The sequence below is a fragment of the Perna viridis genome, chromosome 5 (genome assembly GCF_037379345.1).
Source record: "Perna viridis isolate PV_CMFRI_1.1 ecotype Kerala chromosome 5, ASM3737934v1, whole genome shotgun sequence".
In the NCBI taxonomy this organism is placed as follows: Eukaryota; Metazoa; Mollusca; class Bivalvia; order Mytilida; family Mytilidae; genus Perna; species Perna viridis.
This window is the reverse complement of record NC_142449.1, coordinates 9470891-9486402: the sequence shown is the minus strand read 5'-3', so window position 1 is coordinate 9486402 and position 15512 is coordinate 9470891. Positions and strand designations below refer to the sequence as shown.

The 15512-nt window shown below is 32.8% G+C and overlaps 1 pseudogene across 1 annotated transcript in view; it reads right to left on the bottom strand.

Annotated features, from left to right (window-relative positions):
• The window catches only part of LOC148615894 (basement membrane-specific heparan sulfate proteoglycan core protein-like), a 38675-nt pseudogene that overhangs the window by 19021 nt on the left and 4142 nt on the right, over positions 1–15512 (bottom strand). The window contains exons 5-22 of the transcript XR_015921947.1: positions 14987–15298; positions 14372–14674; positions 13612–13912; positions 13117–13425; positions 11832–12137; positions 11379–11680; positions 10803–11114; positions 10269–10571; positions 9502–9798; positions 8606–8908; positions 7963–8271; positions 7435–7743; positions 6651–6947; positions 5363–5665; positions 4179–4487; positions 3609–3908; positions 1424–1732; positions 854–1153 (exon numbers count right to left, since the gene is read on the bottom strand). The product of XR_015921947.1 is annotated as a basement membrane-specific heparan sulfate proteoglycan core protein-like (transcript). The remainder of the gene's footprint in view (positions 1–853; positions 1154–1423; positions 1733–3608; positions 3909–4178; positions 4488–5362; positions 5666–6650; positions 6948–7434; positions 7744–7962; positions 8272–8605; positions 8909–9501; positions 9799–10268; positions 10572–10802; positions 11115–11378; positions 11681–11831; positions 12138–13116; positions 13426–13611; positions 13913–14371; positions 14675–14986; positions 15299–15512) is intronic.

Sequence of the window (15512 nt, the reverse complement as noted above, 5' to 3'; positions counted from 1 at the left end):
TGTTTTTGTTTCTATTAGGTATTTGTAAAATACCAGATTGCCCAAATATTTTAAATGTTCTTGATCCATTGTGTTCCGGAATGATGTTTTTATTAATATTGACTACCGTTTTCTTGGCTCTTCGGTCTTTAAAGACCGTAACCACAACTTTGGTATACTTTCTTCAACAGTTGAAATTTTCGAGACTCAGTTTCGTTTATCTTTCAATTTACCTGGCATTTTATTAAAATCTGTATCAACTAAATGTTTGTACGTTGAAGTAATATTTTCTATATTGTATGAAAAGGTAATGCAAGATATTTGAGGTCTATGCATTACCAGCCTAATTAGGGTTTTTCTTGATAGAATATATCATATTTAGTAAGTATTATTTTCCACCAACACAAGCTCAAACCCATTCTTCCAAAATAAAATATAATGACAAACAAACATGTGTATAGGGGCACATTCTAAGTGTTTTGTTGTCTACTTTCTAATCCATTATAAAAATGATCCAATCTTTAAAAATTATGTTTTTTCTTTCTTCAATACAAAAACGGTTCTACACATATATGTAAATATCAACATATCAAAACTCAAAGGTATTAACCTGTGACAAAGCACAATTGAAAAAGCTTGTGTTAAATAATCAAGCAATCCAGAAAAAAATGTAAAATTATTGAATCATTTCTATAATAAAGGACTTAAATAAACTTACAAGCAAAGCTCATGGTCTTTCTGATGATATGCAGTTTATGTGGACCTAAAATCTACATGAATACATATGGCAAACAGCAATTATTATCATGTATGAGAAAATAATATATGCAGGTCAAAACAATGTGCCAAAAATTAGCTCGTGGAAAACACTTACTTCCAGCAACGACAAGGACAACCTGGGTACTCTGTCCAGTTCCTACAGCATTTGTAGCAAAACAATAATAAGTGCCTGAATCACTGAAGGCAGCATTGCTTATGACAAGTGAAGGACTGCTAGTGGTTGATCCTCCATACTTGGCTAAGTTTGTATCAATAGTTATTGTCTGTCCACCAGAAACCTTCTGCCAGTAGACATTTGTATGGGCAGGGACAGAGGACACTACACAAATAAGTGTTTTAGTTTCACCTACATTGACTGTGTATGCTCCAGTGGGTACTGTCACTATTGGAACATCTATAAAATAAGTTGTATTATGAGGATAAACCAGGATAACAGAAACTGTAAAGAGTAAATTGCCCTCGCTGTCACAGTATATCAACATAGAAACATTGCTCACATTCTTTATCTGTTTGTTATTCTCTATAAAATTGTAAATTATCTTAAAAAACATTCTAAATTATTACTTATTAGTATTTTCAATGATTTTGATAGTTGTTAACCACCCACGTGGTTTTTTATTGACTTTAATGTTGTATAAATGTAAATCAAAATTATTCTACATACTTCCGATGACATCCAGAGTTGTAGATGTAGAACTGATTCCTGTACCAACAGCATTGGAGACTTTACATCTGTATGATCCTTCATCACTCTCAGCAGCATTGTAGATTATAAGTGATGGGGATCCAAGTGTAGATCCACCATATTTGTTGTTGGTAGTAGTATCTCCAATATCTACAGTATTACCACTGACAGTTTTCTCCCATCTGACCTGGGTAGCTTGTGGGTTAGCAGAGTAGGAACATTCCAAAGTTATAGTTGAACCAGTATTTACTGAGTAAGTTGGAGTTGGAACAGTAACAGCTGGAATGCCTATTAATTAAAGTTAATATAAATCTATAAGATATACATTCTTTATTTTGTATATGCATTACTATCAAACATAAGATTACAGTTAAAATGAAATATTCATCATTTAGAATTTCAGAAGACAATCATTAAAATAAGAAAATCATACAAAATATAATTCTATGATTTATATCATAAAATACAAGCAATGTTTGTGATTCAGTGGTATTATCTTTATCAGGAAAAATATCTGCTATTATAAACAATATTTCTCCTGGACTAAAGCACAAGATGGTTAAAATATTTCGTAGCAGCTCATGAACTCGTGGAACGTTATGGTGTATCCATCTATACCATGAACACTGATTTATTCAACGGGTCATAGTTTTCCTTTCCTCGTTTGTCTACCCCGCACTTTACTTTTTATGAGCAACTCGGTGGGTGTTTCTAGAAAAGCAGAGGACGCTCACCCTACCGGTGCACCTGGTCCATGCTCCCAGTTTTTTGTGGGGTCTGAGTTGCTCATTTGCTTTTGTTACTTTGTATGTATGATTTTAGTTACTTTATGTTCTTTGTTGTGTATGTCAGTTTTCCATGTCTGGTCTCTGTCCCTGGATTATATTATTTTGATTACCGCTATAACCTTGGTTCCCTTGAATATAATGTTGATGCCCCAATAGTTTTGATCATGTATTTTATATCCTATAACTAGATGTTTCAAAATGATTTCTTTATCATAATTAATTTTGATTAAAATTTCTCTTATTTTGCTCCATAATTCTTTGACTGCTAAGCAATTTGTAAGAAAGTGTTGGTAATTATCAATAGTTTTATACATTATGCAGTTTGCTGAGGGCTTTATTTGCCATTTATGCAGGTTTTCCATTGTTGGAAATACATGTATAAAGGTGATTAATTTCCACCTAAACATTCTAACCTTAATGCACTTTAGGGTGTGTATAAAAGTAAGACTTTTATCTTGTTCAAAATAACCGCCATTAAATCCCTTTTTCCATTTTTCGATACCTATATTTTTATTTTTATTTTTGTTTTTGTTTCTATTAGGTATTTATAAAATACCAGATTGCCCAAATCTTTTAAATGTTCTTGATTCATTGCGTTCCGGGATGATGTTTTTATTAATATTGACTACCGTTTTCTTGACCTTTCGGTCTTTAAAGACCGTAACCACAACTTTGGTATACTTTCTTTAACACTTGAAATTTCCGATATTCAGTTTCGTTTATCTTTCAATTTACCTGGCATTTTATTAAAATCTGTATCAACTAAATGTTTGTACGTTGAAGTAATATTTTCTATATTGTATGAAAAGGTAATGCAAGATATTTGAGGTCTATGCATTACCAGCCTAATTAGGGTTTTTCTTGATAGAATATATCATATTTAGTAAGTATTATTTTCCACCAACACAAGCTCAAACCCATTCTTCCAAAAAAAAATATAATGACAAACAAACATGTGTATAGGGGCACATTCTAAGTGTTTTGTTGTCTACTTTCTAATCCATTATAAAAATGATCCAATCTTTAAAAATTATGTTTTTTCTTTCTTCAATACAAAAACGGTTATACACATATATGTAAATATCAACATATCAAAACTCAAAGGTATTAACCTGTGACAAAGCACAATTGAAAAAGCTTGTGTTAAATAATCAAGCAATCCAGAAAAAAATGTAAAATTATTGAATCATTTCTATAATAAAGGACTTAAATAAACTTACAAGCAAAGCTCATGGTCTTTCTGATGATATGCAGTTTATGTGGACCTAAAATCTACATGAATACATATGGCAAACAGCAATTATTATCATGTATGAGAAAATAATATATGCAGGTCAAAACAATGTGCCAAAAGTTAGCTCGTGGAAAACACTTACTTCCAGCAACGACAAGGACAACCTGGGTACTCTGTCCAGTTCCTACAGCATTTGTAGCAAAACAATAATAAGTGCCTGAATCACTGAAGGCAGCATTGCTTATGACAAGTGAAGGACTGCTAGTGGTTGATCCTCCATACTTGGCTAAGTTTGTATCAATAGTTATTGTCTGTCCACCAGAAACCTTCTGCCAGTAGACATTTGTATGGGCAGGGACAGAAGACACTACACAAATAAGTGTTTTAGTTTCACCTACATTGACTGTGTATGCTCCAGTGGGTACTGTCACTATTGGAACATCTATAAAATAAGTTGTATTATGAGGATAAACCAGGATAACAGAAACTGTAAAGAGTAAATTGCCCTCGCTGTCACAGTATATCAACATAGAAACATTGCTCACATTCTTTATCTGTTTGTTATTCTCTATAAAATTGTAAATTATCTTAAAAAACATTCTAAATTATTACTTATTAGTATTTTCAATGATTTTGATAGTTGTTAACCACCCACGTGGTTTTTTATTGACTTTAATGTTGTATAAATGTAAATCAAAATTATTCTACATACTTCCGATGACATTCAGAGTTGTAGATGTAGAACTGATTCCTGTACCAACAGCATTGGAGACTTTACATCTGTATGATCCTTCATCACTCTCAGCAGCATTGTAGATTATAAGTGATGGGGATCCAAGTGTAGATCCACCATATTTGTTGTTGGTAGTAGTATCTCCAATATCTACAGTATTACCACTGACAGTTTTCTCCCATCTGACCTGGGTAGCTTGTGGGTTAGCAGAGTAGAAACATCCCAAAGTTATAGTTGAACCAGTATTTACTGAGTAATTTGGAATTGGAACAGTAACAGCTGGAATGCCTATTAATTAAAGTTAATATAAATCTATAAGATATACATTCTTTATTTTGTATATGCATTACTATCAAACATAAGATTACAGTTAAAATGAAATATTCATCATTTAGAATTTCAGAAGACAATCATTAAAATAAGAAAATCATACAAAATATAATTCTATGATTTATATCATAAAATACAAGCAATGTTTGTGATTCAGTGGTATTATCTTTATCAGGAAAAATATCTGCTATTATAAACAATATTTCTCCTGGACTAAAGCACAAGATGGTTAAAATATTTCGTAGCAGCTCATGAACTCGTGGAACGTTATGGTGTATCCATCTATACCATGAACACTGATTTATTCAACGGGTCATAGTTTTCCTTTCCTCGTTTGTCTACCCCGCACTTTACTTTTTATGAGCAACTCGGTGGGTGTTTCTAGAAAAGCAGAGGACGCTCACCCTACCGGTGCACCTGGTCCATGCTCCCAGTTTTTTGTGGGGTCTGAGTTGCTCATTTGCTTTTGTTACTTTGTATGTATGATTTTAGTTACTTTATGTTCTTTGTTGTGTATGTCAGTTTTCCATGTCTGGTCTCTGTCCCTGGATTATATTATTTTGATTACCGCTATAACCTTGGTTCCCTTGATTACTCTTTCTAGTAAATCAGAATAATGAGTTACATAGGGTTGCAAAACAATTTTGATTTCAATTAAATAAATATTTCACTGCTAAGTTAAATTTGGTTCATTGCTGTATTCCTGTGGACATTTAACCAAAAACTCATAATGAATATGTTTATGTTCAGATATGTCAAATTAACTTCATGACAACCATTATAAACCAACACAAACACTTTGGAATTTGGATTTAAACACTGATCAAACTTACTTCCAACAACTGTGAGGAAAGTCTGTCGACTTTGTCCAGTTCCAACAATATTTGTAGCAAGACAGATATATTCTCCCTGATCACCACTCACGGTGTTACTGATTATCAAAGATGGTGAATTGACTTTGCTCCCAGTGTATCTGTTATTGGTCATATCCACATCAACAGCATTTCCATTACCATCAATTTTCCGCCATTTAACATAAGTATGAACAGGATTAGACTGGACATTACATTGTAATATGATGGAGTTTCCAATGTTGACCGAGTATTGAATGGAAGCAACATTAACCACAGGTTTTCCTAAATAAAATTACAAAACAATACATTAACCATTATTGAAGAATGATCACAATGAAAAGAGACATTAAATCTTTACAGTTTGATTTAACGACACTATCCTGTAGCTTTGTTGAAGATATTAATAGGACATCTGTAATAATTTACTGAAACAAAAACACAATGAAACCTGTCTAAACAAAACTCCTTGTAGATTGTGAAGTTTGTTTGCTTTTGACAGGTGTTTGGTTTTTCCAGGTTCAAAATATGCCTTAACTGACATTAATGGATTTATAATGTGTCTGGTTTAAAAAGGTTAACAGGTAATTTAGGGTTTTGTTCAGACAGTTTTTTACTGTACTTTTTAATTTCAGTTTAGCTTCAAAATAGTAACAAAAAGAAACATTTATAAATTTACAGAAGAATTTTTTTATAAACTGTCAAGTGCCTGCATCTACAAGAAAAACAGAATCATTAGAGTGTTCAATATACGTAAATATTGTAAGGATAAACATCTGCATTTGTTTATAGTATGCAAGGTTGAGCTTATCCCATATAGCGACAGTTATAGTAACAAACAATAGTGTTAGTGTACATGTGAGACACAAAGCACTCTACCAAAATCAATACAATAAGATTCCAGTTCACCATGTTATGGCCAAATCAATTAATTGTGGAATGACTTTTTAGTTTCCATAAAAATCCAAACAAGTAAGAATATGTAAACTACAAATAATGCACACATGAAAAACATTAAAATACTACCACCACACATCAGTTACCAAGATTTTTTTTAGAATTTTTTTTTAAATTAACTATACCAAATGTATGAGCACCAAAGCTGTTCTTAAAATTTCTGTATTGAGTAATCTAGTTATAATGATTTCTAATGATACTTTACACTGAACCAAAATACTAAATTCACTTCAAACAAATGTAAAGCTTAAACTGCCATGAATGACCATTTAAATAAACTTGACTGGTATCTCAAGACAGCAATCTAACTTACTACCAATAACATTTAAGTAAGTTTGAGCACTCTCTCCAGTTCCTACTGAGTTAGTAGCATAACACTTATAGTTTCCAATATCAGTAGCCAAAACTCCTGAAATGGACAGGGAAGGATTGCCAAGGTTAGGGGTGCCATAACGACTGTTGCTAGGAAGTTCAACAGGTTGTCCATTGACTATCTTCCTCCAGAATACAGCTGTATGGAGGGGATTAGATTTAATAGTACATTCCAACAAGGCATTGTCACCAACCGTAACACTGTACTGAGACTGACCAATCTTCACCACAGGTTTATCTGTAAACAATATACAATCCAGGTTACAGAATGTACAAGTATTATGACAAGTGCACACTATGTTGGTTTCTGTATTTATTCATACATTGTCAAAACATTTTGGACTTTCGTTTCAGGAATATATACAAAATTGACATTTCGTGTTCATTTACACACTGTCAAAATTAGAACTAGGAAAATGTAATGGTATGTGTTTGCAGTGTCAAGCTGGATACTACCAGTTATACTATATCTAACTACTGACTATATTGTTTTGGTTTTTTGTTCGTTTTTTGAAAACAGTATTAATCAAATGTAAATTGTTGTATTGTGTAAATCCCTTACTGAAAGACAAACTTAAAAGATAGAAAACAACAAATGACTGTAACTATTTTTGTTGCATTGCATAATGGTATAAGCTGATCATGGCTGACTTCTTTAGATTCTTATGAACTTAGGAAAAAATAACTAAATGGGAAAACAAAAAACAAAAGAAAACAACACTTACTTCCAACAACAGTTAATGTAGTTTGACTGCTGACGGTGGTCCCAACTGCATTGGTGGCCTGGCAAGTATATGAGGAGCCATCTGTACTTTGGGCATTGTAGACGGTAAGAGATGGTATACTAAGTGATCCACCAGTGTATTTGGTTGGGTTACCAGCTACATCAACAGGGTTAGAGTTTCCGTTAGAGTCAATCTTATTCCATCTTACAGACTGTGCAGAGGGTGTAGCAATAACTGTACATTGTAAAGTGACAGAATTTCCAAGATTGACACTGTAAGAATCTGATCCAATAGTAACTGTTGGTCTGCCTGTAAGAAGATGATGTTTGTTTACAATATCTATTTTTCTCAACATTTTATAATTATATCTATAGAAGACATCCAGCAATTGATATCAGAGAAAAAGAATAACTAATTTGAAAACTTATATGCATATAACAGAAAAAGTCTTTAAACTTCACTTACCAATAAACCACTTTGTTAACAAAATCAGAAAGTATAAAAAAGGAGATATCTCCTTGTACTTACTTCCAATGACATTAAGCTGGGTCTGTTGACTCTGACCAACCCCAACAATATTTTTAGCATAGCATTTATATACACCTCCATCATTTTCATTGGCATTCAGAACAGTCAGGAATGGATTATTAAGTATTACTCCAGAATATTTGTTGGTATCCATGGTTGATGCTTTGATTTCAGTGGACTGACCTTGTCTGACCCTGACCCAGTATACCTCTGTTGCTACTGGTGATCCAGTGACAGTGCAAACCAACTGTACTGTTTGTCCATAATTTACATTGTAAATATCCTGTGGAACTGAAACTTGTAAAATATCTGAAAAAAAGGACAAACATTGAATATTTTGCAGTTGTTAGAAAGTTTCAGGAATAGTTTGAACACTACAACAAAATGATACTGCATTATAACTCAAAGAATGAACTTTATGATTTCACAAAAAAAAATTAGGTCAGTTAAGAAAAAATATTGTTTTTATATTCCAGTATTTAGAAATTACTGTGCATGTACACCATAGCAATTTAATCATTTCAATAAAAAAAATTTGTTAGTTTTTTGCAAAATTTACAAAAAATCACATTGGCAGAAGGCTAACATTTTATTAACTTTTTTCGTCAAATTTAGAGGTATTTTCCTAGCATATGAAACTTACTTCCAGTGACATCAACATAACGATCTCCACTTGTTCCTGTGCCTACAGCATTGGTAGCAGTGCAAATGTAATAACCCTCATCAGCAGCAGTAGCACTCAAAATAGTGAGGGATGGATTATTTAAGTTTCCATTCTGATATTTATTTTGGTTGCTGATGTCAAGGTTGGTGACAGAACCACTGGCCGATCGTCTCTGCCATTGTACAGTGGTGTGAGCAGGGTCTGAGTTAACAGTACAAACAACAATGACACTCTGGCCAATTTCAACCTGGTAGTTATTGGGAATAGCAACAGCTGGAATGTCTGAAAGAATCAAAACATAAATACATTATAAATATATAGTTTTAGGTTTTAAAGAGTAATCAAGGGAACCAAGGTTATAGTGGTAATCAAAAGAATGTAATCCAGGGACAAAGACCAGACATAGAAAACAGACATACACAACAAAGAACATAAAGTAACTTAAATCATACATACAAAGTAACAAATGCAAATGAGCAACTTGGACTCCAATGAAAACTGGGAGTATGAACCAGATGCACTGTTAGAGTATGCATCCTCTGCTTTTCTATAAAAAAACTTCTGTAGTGATGACTTCAATCTTGTTACAAGCAACATAACATTCTTTGCATCATTTTTGAAATGATGCAGAGAAATTCTTGAATACTGTTGAAGTACAGTTTTCAGAAAAATCACAAATTCAAATTCATGTACTCTTTCAACAAATGAAAAACACATATGTTGTAATGAAATTGGGACAATTTTACATCAATACTTTAACAATCCTAATACACTTCATATGTTTGATTTTATTACTCTTGAACCTATAACATAAGGAATAAATCAAAGAATTTTATCATTAACCTGCTGTAAAGTAAAATGACAAATGAACTTACTTCCTGAAACAGTAACAAATGTCCTGCTACTGGTTCCTGTTCCAACACTATTAGTAGCTGAACACTCATAGAAGGCCTGATCTGTGTTCCTGTTAGCCTGTTTTATCTTCAGGGATGGACTGCCTACCACGCCACCTTCATATTTGTTGGAATTAGTCACATCAATAACACCATTTTGAATTTTTTTCCATGAGACACCAGTGTAGGTAGGATTAGCAGTTATGGTACAAACAATAGTTACTTCATCTCCCCATGGTACAGTGTAGGATGAAGTGGTAATATTTACTACAGGAGGATCTATAACGAAATGGTCACTCTTTAATATATATTATAAAAGACTTCCTGTAAACAATAAATGATAATCAAACAATCTTTAAAGGTTGAGCAAGGTAAATTTAATTTAGCCATGATAGTTTGCCAGACTATGGAACTGTCTAGAACTGACTTTGTCACATCATAAGAACAATGTAATTCATTTTAACTTAATATCTTCAATATTTAAATATCAATAATCAATAAAAAAAATGTATTAATTTCTGCTAATGCTAACACAAGTTTGAATACATTAATGTGCATAGCCAAAATAGTATTTTAAAATGACTGACAGAATAACTAAATGATTACAGACTGACATTAAATGTGTGATGGGGTGTTTTGTCAAGGTTTTGATGAATGTTGTTTAACACCACAGTTAATATTATGTTACTTAGTTACTCAGCTTACTATAAACAAATTCTATAAATATAATTAAAATTTGATATACTTACTACCAATGACATTGAGGTAAGCTTGTCCACTCTGTCCAAGTCCTACATCATTTGAAGCAAAGCATACATAGTTAGCTCTGTCTGAAAGTTGAGCATTATTGACAGTAAGAGAAGGATTGTTGACACTGCCACCTACATATTTACTGTTGTCAATAGAGATGGTGATAGGATTATTAGTACCATCAAGTTTCTTCCAATATACATTAGTGTGGGTAGGGTTAGCCTGGATATTACAAACTATAGTGGCTGATCCACCAATATTAACGTCGACAGATTGCGTTGAGACTAATACCTGGGGTACATCTGAAAAAAAAATTAGTAAAATCACAAATTAGAAATCTGATAAAAAAAAGTTTTTACAAACTCTACACGTTAACTGAGAGCAAAACCATTACCAAATAATTATCTCTTATTTTTTGGTTTAAAGGCATTACATCTTTTTAATAATTGGAAAGAAGAAATATAATTATTAACAAAACTGGTAAATCAACACAGGAATATCAAACAACATGTATATCTAAAATGTGAACCTACTGCCAACCATATCCAGAAATGAGTTCTGACTGCTTCCAGTTCCGATATAATTAACAGCATAACATTTATAGTTTGCTTCATTGCTCTGCTGTAAATTGTTAATGGTCAAAAATGGTGAGTTCAGGCTAAAACTGACAGTAGGAGAATTGTACTTTCCAGAAACACTACGAAGAGCTGTTTGGACACCACCATTAAATCTATACCACTGAACTGACTGAGCTTGAGGATTGGCATTAATGGTACAGACTAATTCAGCATTCTTGTTCTTTTGAACTGAGTATGTGTTGGCTCCAATGTTGACAATAGGTGCAGCTAAAACATCGTAGATATAAAAAAAGTTAATACTCAAATTTTTTTACATTTAAAATTATATATCATTTTTTTTTAAACATAATGTCCTATGTATTACAATTCATCCTGTTAATATATCAGACTTTACAGTAAAATCAGACACTATATCTTTTTCAATTTCAAGAAATTTTTAGAAAAAAAATACTTAAAAACTTTTAAAACTGATAAGTATAAAAAAATTCTAATAAGTAAAAATATTGTGACAGTTGATGAAGTTATACTTACCACCAAGTACATCTAAGAATGTTTGTTAACTTCTTCCTGTACCAACTGAATTAGATGCTGTACAGATATAAAATGCCTCATCACTGGTGACTGCCATTGGAGATAATCAGAGCTGGTGAATGGGTAGTACTTCCGGAGTATTTAGATGAAGACAAGTCAACATTCTGCTCGACACCATTTACAATCTTTTTTCCACTGCACACTAGTTGCTGATGGTGCAGCATTAACAGTACATGGAATTGTGGCAGTCTGGTCATAGTTCACGGAATAACTGTTGAGTGGAATCTGGTCATTTGACACAGCTGAAACACAAAGGTACAGTAAGCAAAAGAACGTAAAACAATTTACTAGTGTTTATCAATGACCAATAAGGCTCTGATTAGTATATAACTGAAATACTCTATATTAAACAGAAACTGACCAAATATAGGTTTGCTGATTAGGTGTACTTACTGCCAGTAACAGTCAAAGTTGTGGGGTTACTTTTCCCAGTGCCAATGTCATTTGTAGCAAAACAGTAATAGCGAGCATTATCACTAAAATCAGCATTTAGGATAATCAGTGATGGTGAATTAACAGTCTGTCCTTGGTACTTAGCTGTATTAGTTTTGTCAATGGTGACCTCACTGGCATTTCCCACTTGTTTTGTCCAATAGACAGAGGTTTCAGCAGGTGAAGCGGAGACAGTACAGGCCAGTGTGATCTGGTTGTTGATACCAATAGTGTATTGGTCTTGTGGAATGCTAACAACTGGAACAGCTAAAACAAGAATTAGAAGAAGAATTTAAGACGGTGTTTCAACTGTGTCTGGCTTGTGAATAATAATAATATTAAGAAATATTTGTAAGTGCAGACAATTTTAAAAATGTATTGAAACATATTAAAATAGCCTTGCATGAAATAAATTTTGAATAAATTGTGCAAGTTATGAAGTATTCATTTTTCATTTATCATAAAATTTTGCCTTCTGATCTAATCTTTGTAAAACAAACTGTATTGGTTTTTTTTCTCTTGTTGAAAACAATTATTTTCATCAATAGTATGACATGATACATCTTCCTATAGTCGGCGTCACATAAATAACATACTGTTAAAATTTGAATAAAAATATTTCCTACGACTTTATTGACACCTACCGTCGTTTAAATTGTCTTAAATGACTTGCTCATTCGTTTAGCCAAACGGCTTCTCCCTAAACATTGAATCGTTAAATTCCGGTCAGATTTTAATTCTAGGTGGCAATATTTACATTGTAAAAAGTCGGCCATGTTTACAGTGATCGGGTTGCTAGGAGATGTTGTTTACGTTTAAATGGTTTGTCCAAAAACCGAAGAACCCAGAATGCAATTCGGCGTTATTTCGGATATCTCGGATTTATTTTACGCGAACAACGTATAATACCGAGAAGTTGATCAAGCAGACGATTGTCACCGGAGTTCGACGGGAACTTACGCACTTCGTTGGTAAACAAATCGTCCCGTAAAAACCAACATGGCGGATATTAGTATGGGATTTTCCCGTAAGGATTTGTTACGCATGATTTAAGCTAATAAGCGACTTGTTTTTGAGAAGCTGTTTGGCTAAACGAATGAGCAAGTCATTTAAGACAATTTAAACGACGGTTGGTGTCAATAAAGTCGTAGAAAATATTTTTATTCAAATTTTAACAGTATGTTATTTATGTGACGCCGAGTATAGTAATTGAGATTTATATTTTTTTTTAATTAAGTAAACATACCACCAGTGATATCCAAAGTAGTTGTACCACTCTGACCAGTACCAACAATATTTACACCATAACATACATATCTACCAGCATCAGCAGCTACAGTATTGAGAATGGTCAGACTTGGGGAAGACTGGGTAGCACCCTGGTACTTGTTGTTATTGTTTGTTCCCATGTCAATGTTGACAAGTTGATTCTGGGCGTTGTATTTTGCCCAGTAAACATTGGTATGTGGTGGGTTAGCATTGACAGTGCACTGAAGGACTGCTGTTGTTCCTAGGGTGAAAGAGTGAGTTGGTGGTACAGACACAACTGGAATATCTATGAATTAGAAAGAAAACATTTCAAAAATCGTTATTTTTCATATTGAATAAAAAAAATTTGAAAGAAAGTAATTGGTGACATATTATCCTTCTTATACAAATGTTATGAAGATTGTTCTAAACTTTCAATAATTAAAAAAAAACATACAGTTTATAATTTTAAAAATCTGGAGTAAAATCTTACCGCCTTGAACTCTGAGGAAAGTCTGAGCACTGCTGCCGGTACCAACATTGTTGTCACCAAAACACTGATAAAATGCTTGGTCATCTTTGTTGACTTGTGAGATTATAAGATTTGGAGAGCCAACAATTGATCCACTGTACTTGGATGAAGTTAAATCTACTTCCTGAAGCTGACCATTTGGCAACAATTTTTCCAATAAACTTTGGTTTCAGTTGGATTGGCAGTAACAGTACATTAAAGGTAGCAGTTTGTCCATAGTTAAAATCAAACTGTGTCTGTGGAACAGCAACACTTGGAACATCTGTTCACAAAAAATGCATGTGGTTACTCATTTTGGTAAAATAACTGAAAATTAATTGCAGGATTTAAAACGTTGTTGCAGTAAAGACAATATTTGAATACAGGTAACATTATTATTCTGATTCTTAGAAGTAAAATGAAACTTCAACACACAATGTACTTTTTGAAAAGATAGAAGTTTGGTCCTCAATCTCTCTATAGAGGTTTTTTCAATCTTTGAATTTCTTTTACATTTAAATTTAAAGCTGTCTTAAAACAGTTGTCAAGGATCAATTTAACAATTATCAACCGATAAATATATTAAACACATAAGTATTTGATACTGATAAATAAATGACAACTCTTCACAAAATTCAATTTTCATGACAAGTAAATGAACAAATTTCCAGCACCTGATAAAATTTTACTAATAATTATAATATTGATGATAATAATGTCCCCATAAGAAATGACAACTTACTTCCAAAGACATCAAGGTAAGATTGAGCACTGGCTCCAGTTCCTACAACATTAGTAGCTGTACAAATGTAATTGCCTTCATCTGAGAACTGAGCATTATTGATGGTTATAGATGGAGTTGTTACTGTACCCCCTGTAATCCTAGCATTACCAGCAACGTCAACATTCTGTGTTTGACCATTGACCAATCTCTGCCATTGAACAGATGTTACAGATGGATTGGCTGTTATAACACACTGGATAGTGATGGTATTGCCAACTTTCACTCGGTAGTTGTTGGACAAAATTGCTACTTGAGGAGCACCTAGGATTAAAAACAACAAAAACCTATGATTGTTTGAATGTGATACAGATTTTACTCAATAAACCTTAACATAATTATCTGGCTGTATTAAAACATAGATCACTTAAATAAGTACAATGTATTTATGGGACAAGTAGTCAGAAGATAATAAAATAATAATTAAAGCACATAATTCATGAAAGTGTAATCTGTTAGATAATTAATAGTAACATAATTTGACAGCAGGGATATCTTACTATTGAAAACAAATCTAAAATGTCCAAATATGAAAATTTCTGTTTTAACATAGGTATGAGTATATTAAAGACTTACTTCCTGATATAACAACTCTTGTCTGGGAACTTTGTCCAACTCCCACGCTGTTCTCAGCAAAACAGATATAGGAAGCAGCATCATCCAGATTAACATTAGAGATGGTGAGGCTGGGTGATCCCGTGGTAGATCCACTATAACGAGCATTGTTGGCAATAGCAGCAGCATCAATTGTTGTCACCTGGTTATTCTTAATTTTTTGCCAATAAACTTTACTGTGAACTGGATTGGCAGTCACCACACAGCCTAAGGTTACTGACTTGCCATAGTCCACAGTGTACTGAGATTGTTCAATTCTTACATAAGGTATATCTAAGGAAAATTAAAATAAATGAAATGTAAAATATAAAAAATACATGATATGCTGCATCTACACAATGTATTTTATTGTACTAACAATGTTACAGTGATATTCATGATAATTCCTAAGAACTTTAAACATTTTTTGAAAGTTATGTCTGCAAATTTTACTAAAGCATTTTTATAAATTAATCTAGGCCAAGCTTCATCAAATAATCAAATGTTC